The following is a 23142-nucleotide window of genomic DNA, read 5'->3' on the forward strand; positions in this document are numbered from 1 at the left end:
CACCTTATTTATCAGTTAACACCAGAGAAATATTTTGTCTTCTCCCTCTCCCTGGCCCCTCACATCTAATAAATTCTGTCACTTCTCTCTCAAGGCCTTTTTCACGTGCCCCTTCTCCCCAGCCCTCCTGCCCCAACCTTCATCCCTTCACCAAATATTTATTACGTATTCCCTACTTAGAAAATTTTGTGTCAGACCCTGGGAACATACAAAGAGAAATTCGAAATAGTCCCTGGTCTCAAAAGCGCTGAAGGCCATCTCCAACAGCTCTCCTGAGAACAGGCAAAAGTTTCCAGGGAGGCAGCAGGCCTTCCTGTATGAATCCACCCTCTCATTCTTGAAGGGACATAGCTAGAATGTCCATAAAGCCGCCATCTTTGTCCTTCTGGAAACTTGTGTCATCTACTGGGAACTGAAAAGACAAAAATCTCGTGTTTACCCCCAGCTCAGAGAAATCTGAGGCAACTTCTGACTGCACCTGAGGCAGTAAAAAGGTGAAAGGAATTCACTTAGAATTTACTCACCCTATCTCCCCTAACACTTTTTGAGAAGTGGGGGGGGGGGGGATTTAAGCGTCCCAGCTGCCTAAATCTGAGCACAGCTAAGTGGAAATGGAGGGAGCTTGGAGACAAAGTTGAAAAGATGCTGGTCAGTCTTGATGCAAAGGATCTTGGGAATGGGAGACGGAGGGACTGGGCTCAAGAAACATTGACAATGAGGGTGAGAAGCATAAGGAGATTCAGTCAAATGACATGTATTCTCTGTGGATGTATTACTAAACATCTGCTGCATGCTGGGTACTATGCCAGGTGCTAGGGATATAAAGACAAAAACAAACAGTCCCTGCTTTTTTACATTTTATTGGGGGGACCTGATAATTCCACAAACATATGTCTCCTAAATGCTCAACACAGTAGTAGATCCGAGAGATGCAAAGATCAAAGTGCTCACCCTCAAGGACCTTACCCTCCAACAAGACAGACAATACATTGGATGTAAAGTTCAGAACCCAAATGGGCAACAGGAGCCGTCCCCCCTTCGGCAGCTGACTCGGCAGAGAATGCGATCAATGACATGGTAGCGTCGGGTGACTTAAGCTCTGCGCCTCAAGTCCTTTCTAGGGGATGAAGAGCGCTGGGCGTGGGCAGACCACCCACACCCTTCCTGCACAGCGGGCTTGGTTGGATTCCTACAGAGATGGACGCCCATCTCAACGCTCTCCCGGGATCTTGACCTCGCCTATCAATGGGGCCATCTCAGAAAGTTTCACCGCTGCTGCCTTGGAATGGGCCACTCCTTCTCCATCACTCTCCCCTCAACTATGTCCCCTCCGGACCAGTCTCATCCAAAACTTAGTACAAAAAAGACAACCACAAGTAGTCAGCCAGATGGAGACAACAGAATACAAAGCAGTAAATGGACTTTGTGGCTCAAAAATAAATAAATAAAAGCTCATCTTGACAAAGGAGATAACGTCCTCGTAGATCGTGTGCTCCTCCCAGAACTAATGCACTGGTACATAACATCACAGGAATGTGCTCCGGGGAAATGCTTGAGCCCCAAAGGTGGAAGTGTTCTAGTTCTCCCTGGGACCAAAATTTTTATAGACTTAGCAAAGCCAGCTGGGCTAAGCTTGCGACCTGTGACTAGAGGGCCCAAACCATCAGTGCTGGGTCAGACGACCAACCTGAGGCCCCCTGGAAATGCCCCCCCTCCCCCGTGGAGCAGGGGGTGCTCCGGCCCGCTCTCCCAGCCACGCCACATATGGCTCCCTAACTCTGCGGGGACCCTTAGTATGGCCGCCCCAGTCTGAGCTCCCACTTTCCCCCTTCTGGCCCTCTTCATTTAGAGACCAATGAAGAGGATTCCGGTTCCATTAAAGCAGTTGACATCAAAAAGCTTTTACAAAAAGATAGTTACTTCAAAGGTACAGCAAGAATAAATGTAGAAACACTTCTCCCAAACCTCTACAAGAAGGGAGGGAGAGGAGCCTTCTGGCTTCTTCTTCTGGGCCAAACTTGGTGGCTGTAATTACACAGCCCGGTTAACGGCCATTCTCTTCCCCTATACCACCTCAGTCTCTGAAGAAGGAGGCTCAAAACTTAACTCAGTTCCTACATAGCATTTGTCCCACCAAGTTCAGGTACCAACTTGCAAAAGTTGCAAAGAAGAGTCTTTCTGCTCAGCTGGGGTTTTGAAGATCCCTCTTCAAGAAGGCTCTTTGTTCCTTGGCAGAATCGATGAGGCTCCAGCAGCAAAACCTGGCCTGAATTCTGACTCCCATCTCTGGGGTCCACTCTGCCAACCTTTGAAACTCACGAGACCTGAGACTCCAACTCCCTCCATCTAGAACGGAAAAAAAAGAGACTTAAAGGCTGAGGACCAGGCCTCGGGGGGTCATACGGAGCCGGCCCCCATCACACTCAGGGGACAGATGGGACATTGTGCAGAGACAAGAGCTTCAGGGACAACAGGCCCTCATCACTGCTCCCATCCGAGCCCCCTCCCCCCCAAAAAACCCAATCTGTCCAACAAGAGATGCTCCAATGACTTGGTCACAGTTCTCGCCTCTCAGATTAACCCTACACAACCTGGACCCACCTTTCCAACCACACCATACAATGTTTTCCCCTTCCCACACTCCACAGTCCCACCAAACTTGTTTCTCACACTCCACACTCCATTTCCGATCTTTCTATTTTTGCACCTGCGGCCCCCAGACGTGAAGTAGTCTCACATTACATCTGCCTCTCAAAACTCTGCTTAAGTGAAACCTGTGTGAACCCTTCCCCCTTTCCTCAGCTGTTAGGGCCCTCTTCCCCTGTAGTAAGCCCCCTTAATGAGATACTGATAAACAGAGGAATGGATATGCCCTGGAAGGATAATGGAATTTCCTAGCCTAGTCTTGGGCCCCTTCCTCCAGCCCAGTGTGCACGCGGTATCCCTCACCACCATCACCTGCGGTCCGGCGGTGGGGAGGGGGCTGTAGGAGAAGGTTCATGAAGAGGTTGGCCCAGCTCCACTTGGACTCTGGGACTCCCCTCAGACGCCCCTTTCATCTCTATTGTAGGAGCAGGAAGAATGTGCTTGTCCTGGTGGGGAGATCAGCGTAATGGAATGTACTGTCTTTTGGCCAGCAAGATGGGGTGGAGAGGGAGAGAGACGGGATAAGTATGTGCCCAGGAGGGGAGGAACAAAGCAGTCCTTGCAAAGGAAAATAAACCAGTTCAAGGTCTGTGGGGAGAAAGAGCCAGAGATCCTACATTACCACCATCTGGGAGGGAGGCAGGTGCACTTGGCTGCTCCTTCACACAGTGTGCTCACTCTCTCTCTCTAGTTGTTCGTTTTATTACTCTTTCTGGGATGAAAAGCCAATCTCCTCTTAGATGGAGGGATCCTAATCTGGGGACCATGAACTTCTCTTTTTTTATCACTCTATTTCAAAACAACTCCTTTCCTTTGTAAGTCTATGCATCTAAAACCCTTTTTCTGAAAGGGGATCTGTGGAATTTCCCCCATGCCAAAGGGATCACAATCCCTGTGTTCCAAAATTTCACACGACTGAAAGTCATTAGAGAGATGGTTCTGGAGCAGATCATCTGAATTCAATTCAATGCAATTTATTTTCCCCTGAAATAGTCCTTTCACCAAAGCTGCCCTGAAGGTTAACTGCCTCTTTCCCACTAGGATGCCTCTGGAGGATCTTGGGAAAAGACAAGAGTGGGGGATTGGAGCCGTATGGGGAAAAGCTGTCAAGGGTCCCAAAGGGCAGGCAGAAATAGGAGCAAGGGGTACAAGTTGCAAAGGGAAAGATAAACTATAAAGAGAAATATTGAATATCATATGTATATATAAACTCTTGCAATATTTTGGCTATAATGTCACAGCCCATCATCTCATACCCTCTATATAATAGTAAATAACTCCCCTTCACTTGTCTGGAAACTCACCATTCAGTTCATTCCAGACACTGATTAAAAGATTCTTCAGAATATTTTTCATATTTCTCCTCAAGATAAGAGTTATATTCAGTCTCTTAGGGGGGAAAAGCTAAATTAGTTTTTTCCCTTTGTCCTCGCAAGTTAATTACAGGAAAGAGTATTTCCAAAATAAACCTCTTGCCAATTCCTCACAGACTCTTGATAGGATATGTTGTATAAGGTTTCTTTATAACATAATCACTTACAACAGTTCTGACGAGGAAGAAGTTTCACATTGCCTTCTTCTTCATTTTTTTCTCAAATTGCTCATAGAGCCTCTAGATCATAGACAAAATAGACCGTTTCTCCTTGACTTCATGGGGAGAAGAACTTCATAATCAGAATTTCTCAACTGACACTAAACTGCCGGCCCAACGGCTTTCTTTCAACGTTCTGCTCAGTTCTTAAAGTTATAGTGACTGTAGCTTCTATAGGACAGGCATGTATCTGTAACATATAATTATATAAAATATTATTTATAATATAACAAAACATTGTTTATCTTATGTTATTTACATAATATTTATTATAATTTTTAAAAAAATTATTATAAATAACTATTTTAATTTTTATTATAAATTATAAATAATAAATATTTAATGGGATGATTATAATAAATATGATTCTAGAATTGTATTATGGAATAAATTATTACATAATATATAACAAATTACCAAAATAAATATAACTATATTAACATATATTGATGATATAACATATTCTTTATATTGAATTCTATTGATAATGTTTTGTTTAAACAGTTTATTTAAACAGTAATATATAACACCCATATAATGGCAAATACAAGAAATCTTTTTATGTAATTTTATATAATGGTATAGTATATTTATATAATCATAAAGTACATTATACACATACATATATATTATGCATTTATGTATGCAGTTAATAACAATGCATATGGCAAATATAAGAAATCTTTTTATGGAATTACATATAATGGTATAGTATATTTATATAATCATAAAATATATTATACACATACATATATATGTATGCCGTTAATAACAAGCTACCCTGAGGAAAAGCTTACTAATGATTCTAGTTAACCCAAAGGGAAATGGGATCACTTTCTGAGGCAGCCCATTTCATTTGGAAAGGAAAGAGCTCCCCATCAATGGAGGTCTTTAAGACAATGACCTGACTATTGTTTAAGAAATATTGTCAAGGGGATTCTTGCTCAAGTCAAGGGTTGGTTAGAGGGCACCTGAAGCTCTTTCTGACCTTCTGTGAGTTATTTGTCCATCCTTCTTTCTCGAAGAGGACCATAACATCAGGGAGGTGACGCCATAATTTGCAGATGAATTAGACTGCAGTGAGAGAGGGCTGTGTAGGTCACCTACCTCACTTTCCCCTCCAGAGCCATCCAGAGATTATATAAATATACTGTACCACCGAAGATGGGCCTGGAGGCAATGGGAGACTTGGACTTTTTTTATTATTATTTTACTGAGTTTTGAAGATAGAGATGAAAATGAGCCAGCACTGCCCTCAAGGACTTTATGTTAAGCTAGATAATCCTAAAATTATGAGTTTAGAAATAGAAAGCTCTCAGGAGCCATTTTTTCCCCCATTTTACAGATGAAGAAAGTGAGACCCAGGAAGCTTAAAGTCACGCAGGCATTATTAAGCACCAGATGTAGGTTTTCAATCCAGGTCCTTTGACTTCAGAGCAGTGTTCTTTCAACTGTTTCAGAAGTGTTTACAGAATAAATACAAAATCAGTTCAAGATGGTTAGGAAGAATATAAGATACAGATGGGGAGGAAATCAGAAAAAGCATTGTATAGAAAATGGTAGTTGAAGAAGTGAAGAGATCATGGAGTTGGACTAGATCAGCAAGTCTCAAACTTTTTGGTCTCAGGACCCCTTCCCAAATGAGTGGGGACCACCTCAAAGAGCTTTTATTTGAATGGGTTATATCTATTGCTACTTATCCTATTAGAAATTTAAATATCTTAGCATTATATTGAAAATAATTTTGACCTGTCAGCACCCTGAAGGGGTCTCAGGATACTAGGAGTCCCCAGGCCACACTTTGAGAGCCAATGACCTAGAACACAGAAAAGTGAAAATGGACCCTGTTGATCATTTAGTTGTAATATACATGTCCATTGCATTCATATTGGGCCACAGTCAATGGGGGAACTCTGGGTAAGGTATAAGACCCTTCAGCTCAGAGGGAACCTGCTGACAATGTCTGGTCTGGCTCCCCATCTCCTCTAAGGGCTCTCTCTCTCTCGCCTTCCTGAGAAGTAAGGGGGCAGTGACAACTTGTGTTGAGATTTAAGCAGAGTGATAGCAGGCGGCAAAGAGTTATGTACACACAATAGCAAGTTGTTTATGTAGTCCCATGTGCACAGTATATACTTCGCAGACTCCATGTTTCCACCATTCTTGGGAGTTTCACCTCATTATTTCTCACTAAGATGGTATGTTTTAATCACCCCAGCATGGGGGCTCTAGAAAGCACAGTGCATTTTGTCACCCCAACTTGGGAGCTCTAGAAAGCAGGACACAGCATCATATACCATAACGTATTCAGCCATTTTCCATCCACTCAGTTTCCATTTTCTTGCCAGTATCTCTGTGCCCTTTACTTTTTAAGAGAACCTGGAAGAGTTTGAAGTTATCTTTCTAATGGTGTAACTTATGAGCCCCCCTAAAAACACTTCCTCCATAGCTGAACAGTTAAAATCAATTAATCGACCAGATTTAAATAGCTTTTAGAAAATAAGTATTTGGGGTAGCTAGGTGGTGCAGTGGATAGAGCACCAGCTCTGAAGTCAGGAGGTTCTGAGTTCAAATCTGGCCTCAGACACTTCACATTTCCTAGTTGTATGAACTTGGGCAAGTCACTTAACCCCAATTGCCCCAGAAGAAAGAAAGAAAAGAAGTATTTATCAAGATGGTATTCATGGTACAGACAGCGAGGTGATACAGTAGATGACTTTTTTTTTCATTTTTAGAAGTAATTGAAGTTAAATGACTTGCCCAGAGTCACACAACTAGTAGGTGTCTGAGCTGGATTTGAATGCAAGTCTCCTTGATTCCAGCACTTTATTGACCGCACCACCAAATGCTGGCTATTTACAAAGGTACTGCCAGGGAGGGACAGAAACCCCCCAGCTGAAGCCAGCCAGCCACCTACCTGGAAGCAATTCCAGGGCTCAGCCCAGATGTCTGTTTTCAGGGTGACGTGCTTGCAGAACATCAGAGCCAAGAACGCCCCGTGGAGACCTTCCAGTGGTTTTGCAGGTGATGGAACCAGACTCACAGATGTTCATCCTGTCTTCTAGTATTCAGGATGGACGTAAACAAATGCATCACCATGACAATGATTTTGTTTCCCCGTCAACATCTGCTTCAGAAAGCATAGAAAGATTGACATTCTGTGAAGGTCTACACTGAGATCTCCAATCTTGGTCAGCCGTGCACCAGCTGTGTGACCTGTGGAGGAAATAGCATAGTGAAGACTCATAAAATAGGAATCATCATACTGATTTAACCTGTGCCCCCATATCCCCACCCCAATCTCTGAGTTAAATCCCTAAGTGACCAGAATTTCCTTGTTGGACTTCAGTATAAAGATCTAATCTAGATCTTCACTAAGGTAGGCAAGTAGGTGGTGCAGTGGGTCAAGTGTTGGGCTTGTTGAAGAAGGCCTGGGTTCAAATCTAGCTTCAGATGTTTGCTAACTGTGATTCTAGGCAAGTCATTTAACCTCAATTACTTCTAAAAATGAAGTTTTCTCATCTGTTGATGAGTTACAGTTTCCTCATCTGTAAAATAAGCTGGAGAAAGAAAGGGTCAATTACTCCAGTACTTCTGCCAAGAAAATCTCCAAAGGGATCATGAAAAGTGGCTTCATGACACGGCTGAAAAAGTGCCCAAACCACAACAGGGTGGGTACAAAGGGACACAAAGGCTCTTTGGAAAGCACAGGTGATGAAGAGGCCTTGGAGAGTTAGAGTCTTTGTTCTACCATGCAGAAAACAGAGAGCAAAGAGCTCCATTAAGCAGGAGGTGTGATCACTTTTTGCTGAGTCCCACCTCTCATCTCAGGGAGGCCTCAGGCCTTATACTACCACCTCCTTGAAGAATTTGGGCTCTTTCCAATAGGAAAATGAGCCCCAGGTGGGGGTAAGCCAACACCCTTTCTCTTGAGAGTTGAACCACCCAAATAGCTCCTGGAAGGAGCAGAAAGTACAATCCCCGTTTCTGGTCTTCCGTGTCTTAGTCTGGATTAACTCCCTTGCTGCTCCTCTGGTTATGTCTGGAACTGAATGGTCAGTCCTCATCTCTCCAAGAGGTTGGCTTTTAGCCAAGCACTCATTCTTCCTTCTCTCTAAAATCACAGAATTATAGATTTCTAGTTAGAAGGGCCCTTGGACATCATCAAATCCAAGTCTAGGATCCGATGAGAAAACTGAGGCACAGAAAGATGTATAGAGCATTGGACCTGGGGTCAGGGAAACCTGAGTACAAATCTGCCCTCAGATGCCTACTAGCTGTGTGACCCTGGGCAAGCCACTTATCCCTCTTGGCCTCAGTTTCCCCATCTATAAAATGGATATAATAGTAATACCTACATCCTAGGGTTGTTGGGAGGATCAGATGAGATAATTCTGCATCCAGAGAAAGAACTGATAAGTAGAACTATGTATAGACTGTATATATAGATATATATGTGTGTGTTTGCATATATATATATATAGAGAGAGAGAGAGAGAATATATATATATATATATATACATATTACATATACACATATTCATATCTAATGGTAACCATCTCTAGGGTGGCGGAGATGGGAGGGAAGGAAAAAAGAAAAAACAAAACAAAAGTTACATGATAGCTTTATTATATATTTAAAAGGAATAATAAGTTGTACATAATTGAGGCTCAATTTCATAGAAATCTTTTTTATCCTACTGTGGTATGGAAATACTTGTTTTGTTTCTTAAGTTCAGAATAAAATAAGTTTTCAAAAATGAGACAATAATTATAAAGCATTTAGCACTTGGCCCATAGTAAGCACTATATAAATGTTAGCTATTATTAAACGACTTTCCCCGTGTCAGACGGGTAGTCAGGGCGCTAGGATTCGATCCTATTGGGTGCCCTGCAGTCTGAAACATTACCCTCTTGTGGCTTCCATTTAAATCCCAACTCTCCTTTCAAGGAAGCCGAGTGGTATGGCGCCAGCTTCTCCCATTGCCTTGTGGGGAAGGGTTCTGCCATATACTTTCTGGCTATGTCCAGTTGGTCTGAAGCAGGAGGGAGTCTGGCCAAGCTTCACTGATTAACCAAGAAGTCTGTCTGTCTAAAATGGCCAAAGAGAGGGACTAAAGGTTGAAAGTTACTATGGGGTGTCCGTTGTGTCCTTGCCATGGGCTTTCACCATGAATAATTCTAGAGAAACCGAGCTCTTGGAGAAAAAGCTGTTGACTATTTGACTCCAACTAGAACTGAGGAAGCACCCAGGGCTGATCTAGCTCAAGCCAGGCTAGGGATGACCTGGATTGTGACTTTTGCTCCTTCCAATAGTTATTTGGGTGATTGGAGCCTCATGCAACGCTTGATGGAGGGGGAGTGAAAAGGGAGGACCAAAGTGCAAAGTTCTGAGAAAGGCTCAAACCCAAAGATCCGAAAGCATCTGCTGAGGAGCCAGGCAAGATTTGAGGAGACACCAGAAATTCAGCGGGGTCACAGTGGATTCTGAGGAGTGTATGAACGGCAGCGTGACCTTTGTTCGCTCAAGAACTCCCGGAACTGTTTTCCAAGCCTGACTCACTCTGAAAGAGCTGATGAGCATCAGCTGGTGCTGACACCGAGGAATCAGTCTAGGAAAAATCTGGCACGAAGCACAAGATTTATGAGGAAGAAGATTCAAGAACTGTTATCAGGAAGCTGTAGCCAAAGGTATGTCAGGTGGAGCGTCCTCATGCTACCTGGCCTGTGGCTGTGGGTGAGCGCGGGCTCCACCCTTCTCAGCCCAGCTCTGGGCCAATTCTCTGCTCTTCGCTGATGGCAGAGCCAGATATCATGCCCTTCCTTGCAAGCCTCCCCCTGGCCCACAGGGTGAGAGCCTACGTGGATGTCCAAAATTGGAAATAACAGTCTGGAAGCGTGCGGAATTCTAGCTGGCTTCCACAGAGGCTGATCCACCTCAGTGCCTTCCCAACCCAGTAAACATATGAGGTGCTTCTACCATAATTGTGTCATCTCTCTTTGGGGAATCAATGACCACTAAGGTGACCAAAGAAGATCACGAGGTCAGAGGAATGTAAAAGGCTGGATTGTTATAGAGGTTCCAGAGCAATGACAGGTGACAGAAAAAACGGCCTTCCCTGGGATCAGGGAACTTCAATTAATCAATCACTCAATAAAATTTTATTAAGTACCTACTACGTGCCAGGTGCTGTGCTAAACACTGGCAGTACAAATACAAGGGAAGAAATTCAAAGAAAAAGAAAAAATACAAATAATCCTGTAATCTGATAAAGAAATGTCTTTCCTAATGGGGGAGATGACAAGCACATAAATAGGCAAACACAAGGTAGAGAATAGATAGTAATCTTGGGCGAGGACAGGAAAGATCTCCCAGAGGTCACACTGAAGCTAAGCCTTGAAGAAAGCAGGGTTTTAAGGGGTGAAAGAAAGGCGAATGACATTCTAAGCATGGGATACAGGCGTTGGGAATGTGGTGTGTGAGAAGCAAGAAGACAATATGGTGTGTGTGGTAGGGAATAATGTAGAAGACTAGAATGGAAAGGGGGCAGGTGGTGAAGGGTTTTAAATACCAACCTAAGGAACCATTCTAGAAGTGATGAGGAACCAGTGAATTTGTTCCATGGGGGAGGGGGGACTGGGACAATGGACGCTTCAGAAAAATTATTTTGGCAGCCATGGAGAATCTGTGGATTGGACGAGGCAGAGACTCGAGGCAGGGGAGCAATTAGGAGGCTATTGCAGTAATCAGAACCAAACTCATGAGACTCATCACTTCCTTATTGGAAAGGACTCAGTAGCCCCATCATCCAACTTCTGGGAGGGTTCATATTGTAGAAGCTTAGCCGGTGTTGATCACTGACCTGCAGAGATCACTTGGGGTCAGGGAATAATGCACCTACATGTGACTTGGTAGGATCATGGATGGCTTAAGTCCATGTGGGCGGCTTATATCTCTTCTGGGTAATAATAAATCATCAGGATGGGGGGATGTGTTTTCAATGGAAGGGTCAATGGTAGAATCGGTACTGGGAGGGGAGAGGTTTGTTCTGAGTATAAAATAAGGGAAAATGCTCTTTTCAGTAGTCACAAGTGAAATAGACCAAGGATCCTGATGGTGGTTGTTGTTCAGTCATTTCAGTTGAATCTAGCCCTTCTGACCTCCACTGGGCAAAGGGAGGCCGCCAGGTCTCTGAAATCAAAATTGATCTTTCTATTGAACAGAGATCAGATATCAATTTTTTTGACTGACCTTACTCTGTTCTACATCAGTTCATACAAATCTTCCCAAGTTTTTCACAATTCTTCGTATTTTATAAAGTAATTTTATTCTTTTACGATTACATTCCATAATTGTTCAGTCATTCTCCAAACAACGGGTTCCCCTGTGCTCAAAGTTCTTTGCCACCATCTGAAATGCCACTATAAATATTTTTATCCCCTGATATTTCACCTTCTTGATTGGGATACATTCTCATCAGTGGTCTAACAAGGTCAATATACAGCTCTGAGACCTTCCTCAGAGATTTCCAAATTGTTTTCCAAAATTATTAGACCAATCTATGGCTCTCCCATCACTCTATTAATATGTCTGTGTTCCCAGAATCCCTTGTTTCCCTCTTGCCTTATCTTTGCCAATCTGATGGGTCTGAAGCAAAATCTCAGTTGTTTTCATTTGATTTTCATTATGGAGGTTACTTGGAGAAATCTGTCATAGAGTACCTGACTGAATTACTTCCTTTGAAAACTGCGTTCATTTCCTTTGATTGCTTATCTTTTGAGATTTCTAATTCTTCTAATTTTATATACTTGTATCAATTCACTATGTTGCTTAGACACCGGATCTTTACTTAACATATCCGATATAAAGATTTCTCTTCTCCAATTTGTAACTTCTCTTAACTCTCATTTTTCCTGCTTTGGACAGAAGTAGTGCTTGTGGAATCAGGCCGGGACAGCTGGGATCATCTGGATCTTTAAAGTTTGGTCCACAGTGTAAATTAAGACATCATTTAGAATATATCTCCAATCCGCCCCCCGTCTGCACTAAACCCATCTTCTACACAGTTGTTTTTAAGTGAGACACAGGTATGACAATCAGTTTCCAGCATTGGGGCCTCTAAGACAAAATGCAAAGCCCTGACCATGGCACTGAGAAAGCCTTCCATCATCTGGTTCCCATCCATCATTCCAGATGTTCACTATACTCTCCCGCCTCTGTCATGCTGTCTACACTCCAGACAATCTAACTAACCTGCTTTTCCTTGAACCCAGAATTCCATCTTCTATCTCCAGATTTTCACAAAAGCCATTTGCCCTGCCTGCATGTACTTCCTTATGTTGTCCACTTCCTAGGGCCTCAAGCTTCTTTCTTTCTCTCTCTCTTTTTTTTTTCCTGAGGCTGGGGTTAAGTGACTTGCCCAGGGTCACACAGCTAGGAAGTGTTAAGTGTCTGAGACCAGATTTGAACTCCGGTCCTCCTGAATTCAAGGCTGGTGCTCTATCCACTGTGCCACCTAGCTGCCCCTGGCCTCAAGCTTCTTTCAAGTCTCATGTCAGATACAGAAGCCTTTCCTGACGCCTCCATCTGCTGAGCTGTCCCCCATACCAAAATTATATTGCACTTACTATATATATATATATATATGTATATATATATATATTTATATATATAATATATATATATATATATATTTTTTGAAGAGATGACTAGAAAGTCAGAAATTAAGGAAAGAGTGAGCTAGATGGAGCAGTGAATAAGGGCACTGCACCTGCAGTCAGAAAGTTCAAAGCCTGCTTCAGACTCTGAGCAAGTCATTAACCCCTGTCTATATCAGTTTTCTCATCTATAAAATGAGACTCATAATTATATTTCCCTCCCAGGGTTGTTATGAGGGTCAATGAGATAATACTTGAAAAATTAAAATCCAGTCTCAGACATATACTAGCTGGTTGATCCTGAGCAAGTCACTTAGTCCTATTTGCCTTAGTTTTCTCATGTGTAAAATGAATTGGAGAAGAAGATGGCAACCACTCCAGCATCTTTGCCAAGATTTGCAAATATTCAAAAATATTTGAAAGGCGTGGTGATTGGTATATAGTAGGTACTTAATAAATGCTTGTTTTTTTCCTTCCTTTCTTTCATCACAAAGTAGAATGAGCTGCTTTGAGAGCTGGTGGCTTCCCCCTGTCTTTGGGGAGAATCTGGGTGACCATTCAGGAGAAACGTGGTAGTGAAGAATCTTTTTCAGGTAGGGACTGGACTGGATGTCGTCCAGGTCCCTTCCATCTCTGAAAGTCTAGAATGCTGTGACTTCACCAGAGTGGGCAGGGATGGAGTCCATTCCATCCTCATGAGCTCATCCTTAATCAAGTCCATAAGTCCCTTGAAAAAACTGTCTATAAGAGCAGCCTCATTCCAAGCTAATCCCCGACTCAGAGGCCAGAAAGCCTTAGAGTAGTCGGTCCATGATGGAGCCCTGCCCTTGTCTATGGGCCGAGATCTATCTGTTGGCCAAGCCTGAGGCTCCGGAGAGTGCTCTGGTTTCAGGGACAAAGTTCTCACAGTCCATCTGCATCGTTTGAGGACTTCCTGCCATCGATGCCGGTACCCACTGGATGCCGGGGTTGGTCATTCAGAAAGTGATGAGCGTGAGGTACAATGTGATCGAAGCCAGAAAACTAGACTATCTTTGATCAGCCAGTAATTCTTTCTGCTGTCGGAGCCAAGGGGCCAGAGACTGAGGAATGTGTTTAAACTGCAGGAGGAGCCAATCTCGTTTCTGGTCGAGACCAATGGCAACCACTGGGATAGGGACCAGGCCTCTGATATCTCAGGAGGGTCCTGTGGTCATGGGCACCTGTTCTTTGATGCATAAACACCAAGAACGGCCTAGGGCGTTAAGAGACTTATCCAAGCTTACCTAGCCAATACGGACTGGAGGGAGGATTTAGGGGTTCAGAAGCTTTAATTCCATGCCTCAAACTTCACAGGCCTAAAGCCAAGCTTGTTACTGTTACCTGTTCTCCACTTTTGACTTCACTATATGTCAATGGAACCAACAGTCACTTAATCTCCCATATTCATGAGTCTTTTATTCCTCCATAGGTGCCCCAAAATTCAGTCAACCTGCCTGTCTTATGCCCTTAGATTTAGGACTGAAAGAGTCCATCCTGTCCAAATTCCTCATTTTATAGTGGAGGGGAAACTGAGGCCCTGGCTAACATCCAAAGTTACATTGGCAGTAAAGTAGCAGAACGCATATTAGAACTCAGAGACTTTGGCTCCAAAGCCAGGATTCTATTCACTCTCCTTCCTTTATATTCTTCTCATACACAATGTTCTATCTCCTGCCTCCAGGCCTTTGTATAGTCTGTCTCCAATGGCAGGAATGCCGTCCTCGCCTCCAACTCTTAGAATCCCTAGTTTTCTTCTAAACTTAGCTCAACAATCACCTACTGTATATGAATTTTCCTGATTCTCTCCTCCAGCTCCTAATGCCTCTTTCTTAGAAACGAATTTTCACTTATTTTGCATATTTTTATAAGAATACATGTTGTCCCCTCCCATTCAAATAGAAGCTTTTTGAGGGCATAGACTTTTCATTTTTGCTTTTATATACTCAGGGCACATAGTAGGTGCTTAATAAATGCTTGAAGATGGATCGCTTGATTGGTGTCTTCTCTGGCGCTACCCTTTCCTCCTCTCTCCTACTCAGTTAGTCACTGAGCCCTCCTGATTTCACCTCTCCAGCATCTCTATCGCTACCACTACCAGTCTAGCACAGGCTCTCATCATTATCAGTCTCCTCCATCTTTCAGACTGTTGGCTGACTGAGCTCCTGTAGACAGTCATAGCATTTCTTGGCTCAGAGATTTTCCTTGACTCCCTTCTGCCCCAAGAGAAAAGTCCAGACTCCTTTAATTAGCTTTCAAAGCTCACAAAAAGATGTTGATGTTTTCTGATTAGTCCCCAAGATGGGGCCCTAGAGCATAGGGCCTCGAACAATATGTTGCAGATCTATCTCCTCCAACACCTAAAAGAATATACTCTGTAGACAGTAGGCACTTAATAAATGGTTATTGAAAAAACAAATGAGTGAATGAACGGATGGATGGATGGATATTGAGTTGACAGCCTCATATTGATGCAATGCTTTCCAATAGAGACCTCGGGCTCTCCATTACGAACTCAGCTATAGAACCATCTTATACTTGTGATTCTTCATGTATCCCCCTCCCCAAAACTTTCATTTGCATTTAGCTGTTAACCTCCCTGATTTCAAATTACTGCTCTCCTTTATCTAGCTTCATTCCCTTCCAAGCCTGCACCATCTCCCCCAGCAGACCTGGGAGTCCCTGAAGACAAGGGCTGTCTCCCTGATCTGAAGGAAGTTCCTCTAGAATAGGAATTCTTCACCTTCTTCATGACAAAGCCCCATTTTGCTGTCTGGTTAAAAACTCATGGGCCCATTCTCAAATTAATGATTTGTTATTTACATTCACAACTGAAGGAGACTGTAAATTTTAGTTAGAAGTTAATGAAAATGAAGATGGCATTTTTTTTTCTCCAACCAATTCTACAATCTCCCTAAAATCTGCCCACGGACATGGACCCTAGAATACCTCTCCTCAAGAAGCAAAAAGAGCTGGAGAAGACTTTCTGTAGAAGTCAGGATTTTAAGTGGGACTTAAAAGAAGCCATAGAGGTCAGGAATGTCCATGGAGGAGGGAGAGCACTGCAGAATGGAGGACAGCCAGAGTCAGGAGATGGAGTATCTTACTTGTGGAACAGCCAGAAGGCAGAACCACTGGAGCACAGAGCACTTTTTAGGGAACAAGATCTGAGAAGCCTGGAAAGGTAGGATGGGGTTAAGAAAGGTTTTGAATATCGGAACATTTTGTATTTGATCCTAGAGGAATAGGGATCCACTGGTGTTTGAGAATAGGGAAGTGATATGGTCAGATTTAAGAAAACCACTTTAGCAACTGAATGAAGGAAGCTTTGGAGTGGGGAGAGAATGAGGCAGACAGGCTCCTCAGTAGCTATTGCACTAGTCCAAGTGCGAGATGATGAGAACTTAAGCCAAGATTGAGGCAGTGTCAAAGATAGAGGGGGGTATGTTGGAGAGATGCTACAGGCGGGGCTGAAATCTACAAGAGATGCTGCAGCAATGCAGAGTTAAATCGACAAGAAATGTTGCAGAGGTGAAATCTAAGATGTTGCAGAGGAACTGAGGTGAAATCAACAAGCGCTGCTACAGAGGTGAAATCTACATGAGATGCTGCAGCAATGCAGAGTGGAATTGACAAGAGATATTGCAGGGGTGAAATCAACAAGAGATGCTGCAGGGATGAAAGCTGTGGTGCTGCAGAGGTAAAATCTGAGATGCAGAAGTAAAATCGACAAGAGCTGCTGCATAGATGAAATTGATAAGAGCTGCTGCAGGGATGTAGAGGTGAAATCTACAAGAAATGCTGCAGAGGTGAAATTTAAGAGAGATGCTGTGGAGGAGCAGAAGTGAAAATGACAAGATGCCGCTATATATCTGATTCTGCAAAATCCTTTACAACTCTCTCACTCCCACACATATCCCCAATCCATCAGAAAATATATTAGGCTTATCCAAGGAATGGGATAATCAGAAAATTTGCAAATCTTGACATTCTCAGTGTCCCTGAAGGTCATGACTGGGGCTTACCACAAAGGCAGGTAGGTGCAGGGTCCCTCAGTCATGGCAGGTGTTGGTGGGACTGGAGCACAGGGTTCAGTCAGGCACTAGACTGCAATTTGGGCCAAGGGTAGGTAAAGAAGGTTAACACAGGAATACCTATCCTTCAGGCATGTGAGACAGGACAAATTAAACCATTCTCTCGTTTGCATCAAACTCTTATTTCTTGCCCAGCATTATACCTGCAGCCAGAAGATCCACATCTCTCAGACCAGGATGTGACTTCACATATGGGGTAAGGAAGGACATTTTTGGACCCTGTATGGGGAGGTGTGGATCCTGCCACCTGTTCTGAGGAGGTCTGGGCCCCACCCCCTCTCCAGGTAGCCCCACCATCGGTGTTGCCTTTGTCCACAGTGACTCTGGTCAGGGACTCCAGGGAAGCAGCAGGGTGGAGATGCCCAAACTCATTCACTAGGGCTGGGAGCTGCCAGAGCAACACCATTGTTTGGGTACAAACATTTCCCTGAATTGTCTGCACTTCCAACGTGGCCACCCTTGAGCCAGGAACACTAGTGGAGCGGGATAGAAGGTGTCCAGTGCCCCCCAGAGGGGGCGAGGAAAGAGGGTACTGGAAGTACCTACCAGCCTCTACAGGTGGTTACACCAAAGCTGGGACTTAGGAAAGAAAGAAGTGGGCGTGGAGGGAAAGGGTGGCGGGGAAGGCGAGCTGGGCTGGAGTGGGAGAAGGAGAAATATTAGCAGATCAGTGCCAAGGCAGGAAACTGTGCTCACTAATGAAAAGGAGTCAGGACACAGACAATGTATGGGTGAACGATCTTTTATTTTAAAAAAAGGCTTTAAGACACCAGAATGTGTTTTAATTCTTAGCTTTAAATTTGATGTTCACAAATTCACTCATTGATTCAAAACTCCTCTGCCCAGAGCCTTCCAGGTATCCAGTAGATGGTGGAGGGCTGATCACTTCTTGGATGGATGCAAAATACAAATCTCAGCAGAGACAGCCCTTCTATCTAAGCTCCTTGCCTAACTCACATCCTGGGGAAAGGTTTGTCATTGACCTGGTGGGGTTACTTGGAGCTGATGAGACGAACAGACTTTCCTGGAAGGGATGGAAATCAATGAGCATCTATTAAAGGGCCTACTATGAGCCAGATACTATATTGGCACTGAAGATATAAAGACCAAAAATTTGGAAAAGGGAATGAGTGGGTGCTAGAGGCAGGGAGGCTGGAGAGCATGGATCAAGAATGTCCGGGGGGGGGGGGTGACTAGAGACAGTGACCTTCTCCCTGCCCTGGATGGTACACCTGTTGCTGGGGATAGGGATGGGGGCTCACCCTGTCCAGCCCAGATTTTTTTTTTTTGCTAAGGCAATTGGGGTTAAGTGACTTGCCCAGGGTTACACAGCTAGGAAGTGTCTGAGGCCAGATTTGAACTCAGGGCCTCCTGACTTCAGGGCTGAATTGCACCACCTAGCTGCCCCTTGGCCCAGATTTTTAAAAATTTGTTTCATGTTCCAGTTATTTCTCTTTGTTATTAAACAACAACAACAACAAAAACCTATTAACAATGACCTCAGCAGAAAATATAACCCATCTTCCATCCTAGAAACCCTCCACCTTTCTGCCATGAGGAGAAAGCTACATTTCCTTTTATTGGGGACCATCATTGGGTATTCGGTTATTCCAAATTAAGATTCCCCCTTTTTTGATCCAGACTTTGAGCTGTAAGTCTCATGACTGCTGGCCAGCTCCAAAATACCCAGTTTTGGGCATACTGAAATAGTTTTTCCCTAAGGGGCGAGGGGGAAAGCTCATGGTAGCATCTCCTGGAAGCTGTTGAAAATTGCAGGTAGAGTGACTTGGGGAATCAGAATAATAACTAATAATAATAATAATTGGAATTCATATTCCAATTATTTGTGCTTTCAATCACAGAGCTTTAAGACTTACAAAGTGCTTTACAGAAATTACTACATGGGGTCCTCACAACCCTGGGAAATAAAACCTATAACCCCCCCCATTTTGTAGAGGTTGTCAGAGATGACGTGACCTGTCAAGGGTCACATAGTCTCTGAGGCAAGATTTAAGCTAACATCCTCCAGACTCCAGGTTCAGCGCTCTGGCGGCCTGGGTGAATGTCCACCACCACCCAGCGATGCTTTGGGCGGCAGGGAGCTGACCCTTGTTGTGGGAGGTCCCATGCTCAGAGCTCTGCCCAGTGCATTACTGTAAGTGCCTGAGGTCACTAAATGGCTCTCTCGGGAACCTTGGCTTATGGATGGGTGTTGCTATTTTCCATCCGCTCTGTAAGTATTCCATTTGTAGTCTTTTCCCTCCACAGAAAGATTTCTTCCTTGAGCTTTGTGTGCTTGCAGCAGGAAGTGGGGTCCTGCTGTGAGGTTCCCAGATGTTGGGGGGGACCATGAGCCAGAGATGGGAAAAACCCCCAAGTCTCTCTAAGCTCCAGAAAGTATATTACAGAGATTTACAGCTTCAAAAGCCAGTGTTAGCCCCCAATGGCCTCTCTGCTCTGCCAGGTCTAAATGAGACAGCCCCAAGTGAGGAGGAAGGTACTTTAAGGTAAAAGGGGATCCTTGCAGGAGAGCAAGAGGGAGAAATCTGGGACCCATAGGAACATGCTTCCTCACTCAAGGGCTCAAGCAACAAGGTGATACTGTGGGTGGGAGGGACATTAGCCAAAGGCCACATGATGGACTCTGGGAGGGAAATGGGCCAATGGTCACATGATGGACTCGGGGAGCGCCCATCCCCTGCAAAAGAGAATAGATTTACTAAAGAGAAGGCCATATAGGACGCCTCAGCTTATAGTTGAGGAAACTACGAGACAGCAAAGTTAAGTAATGTGCCCAATGACACACAGGTAGGAAGTGGGATGGCCAGGACCCAAACTCAGATCCTACCAGTGCTTCCCACAATGTCCTCCCCCACTCACTCTCAGAGCAGAGGAACTGCAGAGCCTATCAGACTATTAATCAATAAACATTTATTAAGCACCTACTATGTGCCAGGCGCAGTGCTAAGCACGGGGCCACATTCTAGCCCCAGACAGGGCTGGGCATGAGAACAGGGATGAGCCAGAGCTGGGAGTCCCCTGGGCTGCATCAGCCAAGCCATCTGCAGCGAGGCTGAGTTACGTTCCCAGATCTGGGCTCTAGAAGCTTTCCTAATCAGGGGGGATTGTATTTGTTTTCTCCACACGAGTTTCCTAGCAAAAGTTCCTTTTGAAAACGTCCAACATTGTCTGGGCCGAACGAAGGGGGAAAGCACTTTGAGCCACCCCCGGACCCAGAGAATGTTAGAACTGGAAGGGCCTGAGTCAAACGGACCGCTTTCCAGAACTGAGACCCAGAGAAACAGTGGGATCCTCAGGCTGGAGCTGGGAGGGTCCTCGGAGACCATCTTACAGAGGAGGGAAGTTAATGGTCCAAGGTAATGCATCAAGCCATCAGGAGCCAGAGGGGAAACCGATCCCCGGAGGGTTAAAGAATGGGCAGTCACCAAATTGGGGACATTCTGGGACTGCTCTGGCCCATTCCGAGATGGGAAAACCCAAGGGAAGGAGGGGCTGGAGGGCTGGGACCCTGCACCCAGAGCCCAGGCAAGGGGGAGGGGAAATGGTGGGGGGAGCACGGAGGGAGGATGCAGCCAGCGTGATGAGTTAAGTGTAAGTGAATGAGAGGCACATGGAAGCTTCAGAGTTAAGGGGAAAGTGTTTGGGTGAAACACAGCTGGGATTTCATCAACAGTCCTCCCCCCACCTCTGCCCTTCCAGCCCAAGACATTATTACAAAAATAGTCCGGGCCAGAGATGCTCTGACCTCCCCAGCCCCCTCCCCCGGCTGGCCCAGGCCCCGAATGCCCCCGCTGCTTGCCTGAGCAGCCAGGCCCAGAGGGTTCCCAATAGCAGATGGAGGCCGTCCGCCGCCTCGGCCCCTTCATCTCTGGCATTTGTAATTGCTTCTCTATTGTTCTGATTATTTGTTTGTAAAGGCTGTCTGGGACAGTTTGCTCTTTAATAACCTCCTGAGGCTGATGGGAAAGGGAGGGGGTGTGGAGAGGAGCAGAGAGAGACAGAGAGAGAAAAGGAGAAAGAGAGGGGAAGAGAGAGAGAGAGAGAGAGAGAGAGAGAGAGAGAGAGAGAGAGAGAGAGAGAGAGAGAGAGAGAGAGAGAGAGAGAGAGAGAGAGACAGAGACAGACAGAGAGAGACAGAGAGAGACAGAGAGAGAGAGAGAGAGAGAGACAGAGAGAGAGAAGGAGAAAGAGAGGGGAAGAGAGAAAGTGAGAGAAAAAGAGAGAGACAGAGACAGAGACAGAGACAGAGAGAGACAGAGAGACAGAGAGACAGAGACAGAGAGACAGAGACAGAGAGAGAAAGAGACAGAGACAGAGAGAAAGAAGGAAGAGGAGGAGGAGGAGGAGGAGGAGGAGGAGGAGGAGGAGGAGGAGGAGGAGGAGGAGGAGGAGGGAGGGAGGGAAGGGAAGACAGAAAGACAAAGAGAGAGACAGAGAGGAGAGAGACAGAGAGAAGAGAGACAGAGGCATAGACAGGGATGGAGGGAGGGAGAAAAGGGGGGAGAGACAGAGACAGAGACAGAGAGAGAAGGAAAGAGGGAGGAAGAGGGAGAGAGAGAAAAACCTCCACAGAGACACAGAGACAGACAGACAAGTACAACCTATCTATGTACCTCTCCATTTTTTGCTAGCTTTCCCTTTTGCCAACCCCCCACCTCCATCCCCATGAGGTAAAATAGGGAGGGAAACCTTTCTAGCAAAGTTAGATAAGTTGTGACAGGCCTAATGCAAACCAGTGTGGCTACAGCCAGGAAAAGAATCTCGGGACAGGAGAGACATGGGAAGGGGAAGAATAAGAGGATTCCAGCATGTCACCCATGAAAGGGCCTCAAGGTCTCTAGATAGAATCATAGATTGAGACCTTAGAGATTATCTAGTAAAATCCCTTCTTACAGAGAAGGAGACTGAGGCACACACAGTTAAGGGATGTTGTTGTTTTACTTATTCCCACTCTTGATGACCCCCAGTCAGGGTTTTCTTGGTAAAGCTCCTGGAGTGCTTGGCCATTTCCTCCTCCAGCTCATTTTACAGGTGAGGAAACTGAGACAAGCAGGGTGAAGTGACTTGCCCAGGGTCACCCAGCTAGCAAGTGTCTGAGGCCAGATTTGTACTTGAAGAGGAGGCTTCCTGACCCTGGGCCTGGCATTCCTTGCTCTATGGCGTTACCTAGCAGCCTTAAAATAACAGACTGGTCATCCAGGCAGTGAGTGGCCATAAGAGCTGGGACTCGAACCCGAGCCTCAGATCCCAGGCTGTTTCTACTGTTCCTGCTGCTCCTCCTTACCATGGGGGCAATGCCGTCTGACCCTTCTCCCTACCACGCTAAGGCACTAAGCTGGGCAGGAGGAGCCCAAAGAAATACACTCCCTGTCCTCGGGGTGTTGTGGTCTATTGGAAGGAGTGGGCAGAGAAACCAGGGAGGCTGCCATGAAGCAGTGGAGAGGTCCAGGCCACGGCCTGGGAAAACCCGAGCAGGGAAGAGTCTTCATGGAGGATGGAGTCCTTGGGCTGAAGGGCAGAGGGGGAGAGCCTGGGGCTGGCAGGACCGCTGTGCCAACCCAGCAGTTAACCATTTGACAAGGAGGGAGAGAATGTGAAAAGGAAGATCTGCTGTTTGTCCTCCGTTCTCTCACCTTCAAAGACCACAATATTTGTGCATGATTGCGCATGAGATGTGAGACAGAGATACACCAAATCATAAGACTCATCTCTTTTTCAGAGTCGTGGAAGTCCAGGACAAAAGTCAGTGAATGACCTTGATGTCTTCAGTGAGTGACCAAACTAAGCTCCCATGACACCTGCTTCAGCTGCTTTCATGGCCACCGGGAGAAACTTTTCAATAGATGATAGATAGATAGATAGATAGATAGATAGATAGATAGATAGATAGATAGATAGATAGATAGATAGATAGATAGATGGATGGATGGATGGATGGATGGATGGATGGATGGATGGATGGATGGATGGATAGATAGACAGACAGACAGACAGACAGACAGACAGACAGACAGATAGATAGATAGATAGATGGATAGACAGACAGATAGCTGAATGTATTGATAGATAGAGTGATAGATAGATAGATAGACAGACAAATAGACAGACAGACAGATA

General features: G+C 45.0%; 1 long non-coding RNA gene across 1 annotated transcript; it reads right to left on the bottom strand.

Annotated features, from left to right (window-relative positions):
• Window positions 1-840: 840 nt before the first annotated feature.
• On the bottom strand, window positions 841-4383 carry LOC141540254 (uncharacterized). The gene is made up of 3 exons (XR_012481499.1): window positions 4187-4383; window positions 2152-2346; window positions 841-1586 (listed from the first exon to the last, which is right to left on the bottom strand). It is a non-coding gene; the product is annotated as an uncharacterized LOC141540254 (long non-coding RNA).
• Between the last annotated feature and the right edge of the window lie 18759 nt (window positions 4384-23142).

Source organism: Sminthopsis crassicaudata, chromosome 4 (assembly GCF_048593235.1).
Source record: "Sminthopsis crassicaudata isolate SCR6 chromosome 4, ASM4859323v1, whole genome shotgun sequence".
In the NCBI taxonomy this organism is placed as follows: Eukaryota; Metazoa; Chordata; class Mammalia; order Dasyuromorphia; family Dasyuridae; genus Sminthopsis; species Sminthopsis crassicaudata.